This window comes from Muscardinus avellanarius (genome assembly GCF_963383645.1).
Source record: "Muscardinus avellanarius genome assembly, chromosome: 14".
NCBI classification, from domain to species: Eukaryota; Metazoa; Chordata; class Mammalia; order Rodentia; family Gliridae; genus Muscardinus; species Muscardinus avellanarius.
This window is the reverse complement of record NC_137800.1, coordinates 45,724,006-45,734,036: the sequence shown is the minus strand read 5'-3', so window position 1 is coordinate 45,734,036 and position 10,031 is coordinate 45,724,006.

The window sequence follows — 10,031 nt, the reverse complement described above, 5'->3', positions numbered from 1 at the left end:
TTGTTTCTCTGGAGCATGCAGGAAAATGGTTAGTTACAGATTAGGTGACAGAGCTGGAGGGAATGTAGTAGTGGTCAATGGGCTGACTTACAGGAAACTCCTTCTGGTGGGGGAATCAGAGCAGAAAAGGACATAGAAATTCCAGGAAATAAGGATTATTATCTGGGTGGGAAAGAGGGCTACACACACCCATTCACTCATCCTTATTCCTATTCTCAGAATCCAATTTTTCTCTCAGGTAATGGCCTGAATTTCACATAAACTACTTGTTAATTCAAGTAATTTGTCAAACTATAGCTTTTAACCAGGAGTTTACTTTTCAGCTGCCTTAGCTCTGTGCAGCTTCAGGAGTTAAGAGAATCAAGCTTGTGTCTTAAGAATTAAATGATAAGAGTTTATTTTTCTTTTCCTCAAGCTATTTAAACACCTCATGCATTCTTAACTCCCCTGGGCAATTTGTACTGTTCTCCTAACAGTACAAATTGTTAACAGTGTTAACTTCCCAGACTTTGGCCTATTTGGAATCTAATTCGTATGGCCACAGGTGATTAACTGAATCAACTCTAAGCCACTGTACCCTGTTGGCAGTCAGATTCCCCTCGTTGAACATTACTGACACCTCTGAGAATTTTTATCTTTCTCTGGGTGGATGTACCACAACTACAAACAATACTCTTTAAAAAAAAAAAAAGATAATTAGTCAACATTTGAATTGCAAGCAACAAAAATTAACTCTGAATATTTTAAGCAGGAGAGAGATTTCCAAGAATCCATTGGGGACTACATATAATCAAAAGAATCCAGGCTGGAAAAAGGGCAGGATACTTCCACTGCCATCACCACCTCCGGGAACTGCTTGCTTTGCCTTTGCCTTTGAATATTTTGTTTTGGATTCAGAGTCCAGGATGAGAGTTCTTAACCTCAAAATGAGGAGGTCAGATTACCAGGCCATCTCTATTTGATTCTAAGGACTGCTGCAATAAATTACCATAGACTAGGTGGCCAAAAACAACATAAATTTATTCTCACAGTCAGCTCTAGAAGACAGCCATATAAACAACCAGCTCAGTCCTGCTCCCGCGGAAGGCGCTAGAACACCCTTCCTTGCCTCTTCCAGCTTCTGGTGGCTCCATACCTTCCTTGGTTTGTGGCTGCATCTTCCATCTCTGCCTCCAGTCTTCTGCTCTCTGGCTTCTTCTGCCTGTTATAAGGGCACAGGCCATTGAATATGGGACCCAACCAGAAAACACAGGATGATCTCATCTTGAAACCCTTAGTTACATTTGCAAATCTCCTTTTCCAAATAAGGTCACAATCATAGGTTCCAGAGGTTAGGATATGGACACATCTTTTGGGTAGCCACTATTCAGCTCCCTATACCCTCCACCAGGGGACAGGGAGAGAGCAGTTTCCCTGCTTCAGCTAATGAATAATTCATCTTCATAATTCTTTCTTAATCCCATTCACAGAAGATCAGTAGATGACTTACAGGCTTATAGCTGACTACCATGGCTTTCATTTAAAAGGTTGTTCTTGAATTATCGTTTGCCAGTTAAGTAACTGTGGGATTTCTCACCTTTCATCCTGTCCCAACCATCCTTCCTGAGAGGAAAAGAGTGAATAATGGTTTCCACCCTCCTCTGTCATTGCCGTTGATAGTATTGGAAAGTTCTTCTTGCAAGCTGCTGTTGAAGGTATCCTGTTCCTATTGTTCACGCACTGAGAGCTGGTTTTGTAAAATTGACACCATCAGTGAATGCCTGGGGGAAGCGAATCCTCTCTTTTTATTTTTCCTAAACCACATATATGCTTTTCCTGTTTTTTTTTCTGGCATTCTTTAGTCAAGAAAATAGAAAAGAATTGAAATATAGTTATAATGAATGTGGTCTCATCGCTTGTGAAGGGCCATCCTTTGCTAAGGGATCTCAGGATCAATACTGTGCTGTGAGTTGTTTCCTATTTTCACCCATCCTCCTGTATCCACACACTCATACCCTACCCCCACCTGGGTGTCTTCATGTTCATTTCTTGTATTTAGTTATTCCATTTAAACAACAGGATCCTTGAAATTTTCCAAGAAAACATAGTAGGAAATTCTGGGGCTCGTAAGATAAATTCTCCTCCTGTTACCTACTTTCTTTCAGTGTATAGCTAGCATCTCAGGTAACCTCATAGTCCCTGCTGGGATCTTAGAAAGGGTCATATTCTCCCACTGCCCTGTATTTTATAATTGTGAAGCCCTGAGTTTGTTCTGCTCATAGGATTTCAATTAGAAATGCCATCTTTCCTTTCCCTTTCATTTTCACTGTGATCTCTCTAGCAGATTGTTAAGGACCTCTGTGTAGAGTAGGGAATATTAATGAGGCTCATTATTTAGAAGGAATCATAAAGTCAAAATGTCACCCCAAAGGATAGAAGCGAATATTGCTTGCTCTTTGTACTTTTCTGTCGGTCACATGCATGCCCCCTACCATTCTAATTCAGCTGTCACTCTGTGCATGTCTTGTATTTGCCTGTAGTTTCTAGACAGTGAGGCCTCCCATCTTTTGCTCTTCTCATAGCTTTCCAAGCAACTGTTGCCTCTTAGGTACACAGTAGCTCTTGAGTTAAATTTAATTATGATAGCTCTCTAATAGCAGATGGCCAGACGCACCTCCAGTGCTAACATTTATAGAGGTTAAATGTTGGTGGCTTTTGCTGCTCTAACCTCTTTTTCTTACTCTGCATTATATATTTTGATTCAATTTATTCCCATGGCCCTAACACCAGGTCCTAGGATAATGATGGTTTTTATATGATTTCTAATCCAGTCTGCTCTCCTGACCTTCAAGTCCGTCTTACAGATATTACCTAAACAATCTGTCCAAGCCTGAAACTCCAGCTCCTCTTGTTTTCTCTCTCATGGTGAATCACAGCACATCCATGCAGGGCCATTTGTTGCTGTTGTTTTTCTACATTTATATGTCATATGCTTAAGAGGAGGCATGAGTTTGGGAATTTGGAGGTTCTCAAGATGTGTCCATCTTGAAAGTAAAAAGTTCTGCTATATTTAATTTTCTATTTCTTTGTGTGTTTCCGTATTTAATCCTGTACTACTGAATGAGGTGGGGGAGATTGTTTTGTCTTTATCCCCAGTGCCTTACATGTACCAGAAAGAATATTTTCTTTATAAATATTAAATTTTGTTGAGTAGATTAATGTATATTTTAAATTTGATATATAAAATATCTTTTTTTACAGTGCTGGGAATGGAACCCAGGGGCATTCTACCTCCGAGTTACCACCCCCAGACCTATTTTTTATTCTTTATTTTGAAACCAGATCTCACTGAGTTGCAAGGGGCCTCACTAAGTAGCTGAGGCCGGTAGCGAAATGCAATCCTCTGGTCTAAGCCTCCCAAATGCTGGGATTACAAGCCTGCACCACCACACCTGGCTATAAAATATCTTTTTAAAATTTTTTCCAAAAATAATTTACCTTGCCTGAGCCATAGTATAAAATGTCGACTCTCTTCCTAGGGAAGATTCACACACATAGCTTACCCCAATTTCTGGTGGTTCTAAAAGATGTCTCCCCATCTATTCAAGTAGAGGACAAAATTTATTTCTTTCAGTAATAAATATGCAGAGCTATGTGGTTGTATAGTAAAAGGACTTATTAACACTCAACTTATTTTACATAGATAATATATTATTTCATCTTTACCCAGCAACTTCTTGCAGAGGATGATAGGATTAGTAAATTAAGACAGAGGCAAATTGCAATAATAATTTAGGAAAAGTAAGGGAAGTCAATAATATGTGTAGACGATTGGGGGTATGTGTTGTATATGTAGGAAAACTTCCCCTGTCTTCACCCAAGGACTCATGTATACCTTCTAAACTATCTAAAATTATTATCATTGGCATTCTTTCTAAGGTGTTGAAGACTATGTTTTCAGTAGCTATCTGAGAGGGCTGATACCTTTGGATACTAATGCTTGAGAACACAAGAGAGCCAAGTCAGCAGATGCCAGGTCTGGGTGTGGAATATGCATCCTAGAGGGGAGCCTGTAGCAAATAGCCTCCCATAGAGATTCAGTAAACAGATGCCCTCTCCTTTATAATTAAGGTGCCTTCTAAAAGTGTATGAGGAAAGATGAGGAGCTGTGACTGGTAGCTCCTTCAAATCCCTTCTTAAATGTACTTCTACAGTGTCAACCTCTGTGGCCCTCAGGTCATATACCTATGCAGGCTGAGAGATGCCTAGGCTTAAAATGTATGTACAGATTCCAAAGACCAGAGAGAAACTTGCCAAAACACACCAAAATATGTGATTCTTAAATAGTAACCAAGATTGGGGTGAGATGGGCAGTAGCCATATGAATCCCACCCTGCCTTCCTATTGCTATATGTCACAAGATGTGTGGTTTGTGACAATGTGGTATATACACAAAGGATATGGAGACTAGAAAAAATGGTGTGGGCTAAAATCAAAGGTCCAATCACCTCATTTGCAGACAAGTAATTTGGTGCCAAGGTTTTTATTATAGGATGCTCTTTTCCTACTACACAAGGCTTCTTTTGGAATCTCATTCTATACTGAAAAATACAAATGTATTTTTATAGCTAAGATCTTTTTTATGTGGCTTATGATAAATTTATAAAAAAGAAAAAATTAAATACAAACAGTGAATAGCCAGGAGTACTTGTCAAGGTACAAGTAGCTGATCTGAGAAAATATGGGGCAGTCCAATGGCACCAGAATAACATAATACAATTTAGTGATAATTGTCTCAGTATACACTAAATTAAGCCATGGAAATCAAAGTTGACTCTATGTTTATATTTTTTCCACGTGTGCATGTATGTCTACACAAGTTTTTTACCCCATTATGATGTATGAATACAATGCACCGATAAAAAAAATTTTTAAAAGAGTACATCATTAGATTTAATTTGAGGAAAAGATACTATATGTTTTATAGAAAGCTTATGAATTTATTTATAAACTGCTCTTGTAATTCTGGTAATTCCACATATTAACCTTTCTCTGTAAGTCCTTTCTTTTCTGGGTAATTCATGCATATGTCAAAAGGCCAACTGGCGTGTAGCTGGTTCAGTATTTTTATCATGTAAAATGACAGTATTTATTTTTTCCTTGTAGGGCCAGTATTCCCTTCAGAGACTCATGCCGAGTGGTTGATCATGTGAAGTACCACGGCTATTTGATTTTACTCCTACTATTTTTTCATTTACATTACAAATTGAGAGTCATGAGGAACAACTGTGACTCTTCGAGGGCAGACACTGCCATAATTTACAAACACAAGTAACTTTCTTGTAATCACAAGATGACTCAGGTTAGTAGCTTTCAGCTATTACTGCAATTCAAATACCACGAAGTTTTGGATTATGTGCATACTTACAAAACCTAAATAGTCCAAATTCCTATGATTTTAAATTAATGACAATGTCATATAAAGTACTTTGGAAGTTATGTGTGCATCAGGTGGAAAAATATTTGAAAACTATTATACAGGATAAAAATCATACATTTATTTTACTGTTAGTGCTTTTCTAAGACTTAAACACATTCTTCAGTGAAGTTTTCTAAAATAATGTGAAGATGTTAAATTTGAAGTACAATGGATTAAAAAGTGAAAACACTATGTATTTTATAAATAATTCATTTTTATGATATAAGTAGAGTCTCTTAATTGTCCTAACCAACTTATATTCATATTACTATTTGAGTTTCTTCAAACTGTAGTTTTATGCTTTTCCTGTATCATTTTTAGTACTGTATCTTCCATGGTATTTATAATAGAAAAGCAAGATAAAGTATTTATATTGGTTTTTAGTTATAAAAATGTGATAATTATATGCTAGGTATTTCTATACAATGGACCTGTACTAGGGCAGATAGTTATAAAACAAAAACAGAAAAGCTGAGTCTTAGCTCTGCTTTTCTCAGAGTGCCTACCAGCCCCACGGTGTAGTATCTACAATTTATGACCAAAGAATCAAGGACCAGTTTGTCTAGAGTAAAATACTGTTTGCATAGCAAGTTAAAAAAACACATCCCATTGATTCATTTGCTCTATAATTAATGTGCTCTATCCTAAGCACTTAATATATACTTAAACCACATATATAGAGATTAGATAGACAGATCTATCAGTCTCTACCCTCTAAGAGTTTATAGTCTAGTTAGGAACATATACAAATTTGGGAGTTCAAATGCTATTAGGAGAACTGTTTTAAGAGTGGTGGAGATACTAAATTTGCAGTAAACAGAAATATTGGGAGAGCTTATTTTTATCTATAGTTACCCATGAAGACTTTCTGTAAAGTCTTCATGTGCTAAACTTTAGAAACTAAATAAGATTTTGGAAGAGTAATGTAATAGAGTACTTTAGATAATATAGACTAGCCTGGTGGTTGCACCAAAGACCCAAATAAGGCATTATATACAAGCCCCAGTCAAGAAAAAAATGAATATGTGTGTTATTCTATTTTCTGTCATTGAATAAAAGTTCCTGAGGTTGGGTAATGTATAAAGGAAAGAGGTTTATTTAGCTCACGGTTTTGGAAGCTAATTGAATGGCCCCATCAGGTCAACCTCTGGCAAGGGCCTTTCTAAACATTTCACAACATGGTAAATGGGAATATGGCAGGAGCCAGTTGAAAAGGGAGGGAGCTGACGTATCGCGAGACAGAAAGTAAAAAATTTAGGGGTCAAGCTCATTCTTTTCATAACAACTTGCACTTGCAAGAACTGACTCCACAGCCAGGTGTGGTGGTGCTCACTTGTAATCCCAGCATTTGGGAGGCTGACAGGAGGATTGTGTTTGAGGATAGTCTCAGCTACTTAGTGATGTCTTTTGCAACTCAGACCCTGGTTTCAAAATAAAGAATAAAAAAATAGGGCCGAGGGTGCAGCTCAGAGATAGAATGTCCCTGGTATCTATCCCCAGTACCGAAAAAAAAAAAAAAAAATGAACTGACTCCACAAGGCACATTATTAATCCTCTGAAGGATGACGCCCTCACATGACCTCTTGACCCTCCTCTTACATGCCCACCTCTTAAAGGTTCCACAACCTTAACCCCTGGGACCAAGCTTCCAGCATGTGAACCTCTGGAGAAATAGCCAAACAACAGCAGAGGTTTCTTTGGGTAGAGCTTAGATTGCAGGTGATGGCAGTTACAGTGATAGGAAGGAAGAGTGGGGCCAAGTCATGGAGGGTTTGGATGTCAGCATGAAGAATTCAAGCTTTATCCCATAGGCAGTAAAGTATGCTTGAAGATTTCCAAGAGGGAGGGGAAGGGATATTATAGGATTAAAAGGAAATTATAGGAAAATTAATCCAGTACTGAATAAAGTTTGAATTTTTTATTATTCATGAGAGTAAAACAACAAATATGCAGCAAGCCAGGAATGGCACAAATGATATGTTGTCCTTTGGACGGGAACTACATTTGGGGACAAAATGAAGCTTTTCAGAGTACCCTAGATCTCTGTAGGTAGAATATAGCGTCTCAGCTACTTGATGACATGGTAGGAAAATCCTTTCCCTGGAAGCTTTATCCGCTACTGTTATGCCCAGTTTCTTTGTCCCCGAGCGACCACCAAGGAGCCAATCCATATGTAAAAAGCAAAGAGCCTTTATTCAAGCTTAAGCGTTGGTGCCTGACATAAACCGAGACAGCAGTTCAGTATGGGACCCATGAGCATACTTTGGTTATTTTTATTCCCTTTTAGACAAAGAGCCTCTATTGATTGGACAGTTCTCATGACCTTTACCATAATTGGCTTAGAAGACCTATAGCATTAGCTGTTCATGGGGGATTGTTTACTGTTTCTGGGCAACTTTCTCAAGGCTGGAGTCTATATTTTGACATACTTTTCTTAACTTTTTAGAATATTACCACAACTGCTAGCCCATAGAATGTCATCTTGACCTGGTCAGAGAGGGACCACCAAGGACATCTTCTTTTTAGTCCTTAGGCAAGAGAATTGAAAATAGCCCTTAAGTCAGGCCTTTTAGTCATTTTCTTCAGCAATTTTTACTTAACTATTTAGCTGCCATTTCACTACTGCGTATACCATTCTATATATTTCTTATTAGAAAATTATATACTTGGAAAAAATTTCTAATTTTATTTTACTTGTGGACACATTGTATATTCAAAACTGCCTTTTAAACAGAGATTGTTAGATATGTAGCTCAGTGTGCACCTATCTATTCCTCTTTCTTTGTCCAGAAGCATGACATTAAGGAAGATGTTGGAGGTGGGGAGGGATGGCTCATAGAAGGGCACAAAGAAACTCTGGGGGTGATGGTTGCTTTCACCTTGAGCGCCTTGGTGGTTTCCCAGGTGTACACAAAACTTATCTTGGAGGTAAAATGCCCCTGTTCCATCCCTAGTACAGCAAAAAAAAAAAACACCGTAATTATCTTTAAATATGGGGAGGTTGCTGTGTGTCAATTATACCTAAATAAAACTTAAAAATAAGTAAAAATATTGCTCAATTAGCTGGAGTTTAACTTTTCACCTCATTAAACAGGTTTGTTTATTTATTTATTTATTTATTTATTTATTTATTTATTTATTTATTTATTGGTGGTACTGGGACTCCTGGAAACCCTTCTACCTCTGGGCTACATTCCTAGACCTATTTTTTTATACATTAAACAGGTTTAGGCTGAAGGAGTGAAGGATGTATCATATCAAAGTATGCCAAATGGGAATATTGGTAATATCAAGCTAAAATTACTTGAGGAAATATAACTTTAAAAAGGGCCATTTGACCTGTATTTTCATGCATGTAACAAGCCATAAAGATTCTTCTTGGAGAGACATCCTTTAGACTTTCCCATCTTATGTACTCCAAGTACATGTAAAATATAAAATTGACAAAACTGTTATGCTTTTCTTTTATTAATCAGCTCTTATGTTAGTTAGTTGGGTTCTTAGATCCCGCTTCGCCCCCACCCCCCGCCCAATTGTCACTGAGGATTAAACTAAGGGCATTCCTCAGCGGCACTTTTTATTTTATTTTATTTTTTTTTGCGGGTCTGAGGATGGAACCCAGGGGCCTTCTACCTCCGGCTACACTCCCATTTTATATTTTATTTGGAAAATGGTTTCTTAAGCCAGCTGAGGCTAGCTTCGAACCTGCACGATCCTCCTGTCTCAGCCTCCCAAGCGCGGGAGCGCGGGGATTACATGCTGTACCACCTCACCCAGCTTCCCCTGCACTTTTTGAAACACAGTCTTACTAAGTTGCTGAGGCTGGCCTTGAACCTGAAATCAATCATCCTGTCTCAGTTTCCCAGGTACTGGGGTTACAGGTGTCTGCTACTGCACTGGACTGGGTTCCTCACGTTCCAACCAAAGAGCCCTAAGGATCGCTTTGTCTTCTCTATGAGCCACTAACATAGACGCCTTGAGTTAGAAACTGAGAGGTAAGGAAAGATGCAATGAAATGTTTTCTCTTTAGGTATTCAGGATCTAGTAATTAATACTTCTATAGTATACTATAATACTTTGCAGAACATTATACATTTCAAGTACCATAGAATTTAGGGATATGATATGTTTATTTGAGATGACTGGAAAAGGCCACAGGTTACAAGTTGACTGATGATGTTAAATTAAACTTAAAAAGTACAATATAAAACTATCCAGTTTTCTTCTAATTTTGTTATAATACACCTACAAGAAAGAGAAAAATATTAATATTTATGAAGAAAATAAGAAACAAGTATCTTCTAGTAGAACATGATTGACAGTATTTACTTTTTCATTATCTAGATAACACTTTTTATAATGAGCTATGTTTTTTTGTTGTTGTTTTGTTTCACTTTTATTTAAGGTAACTACAATTCTTACTTCAAGATATTCCACAACTTGAGGGAAAAGAGTTTACTGTTGGGAGACAGTTCTCCATGTTTTCCTCTTATTTCTGCATGTATCAGCTCTAGTTCTGGACTGTCATTTTTAGAGTACTTGGATAGCAAACCACCTTGAAAGACAGAAGTAG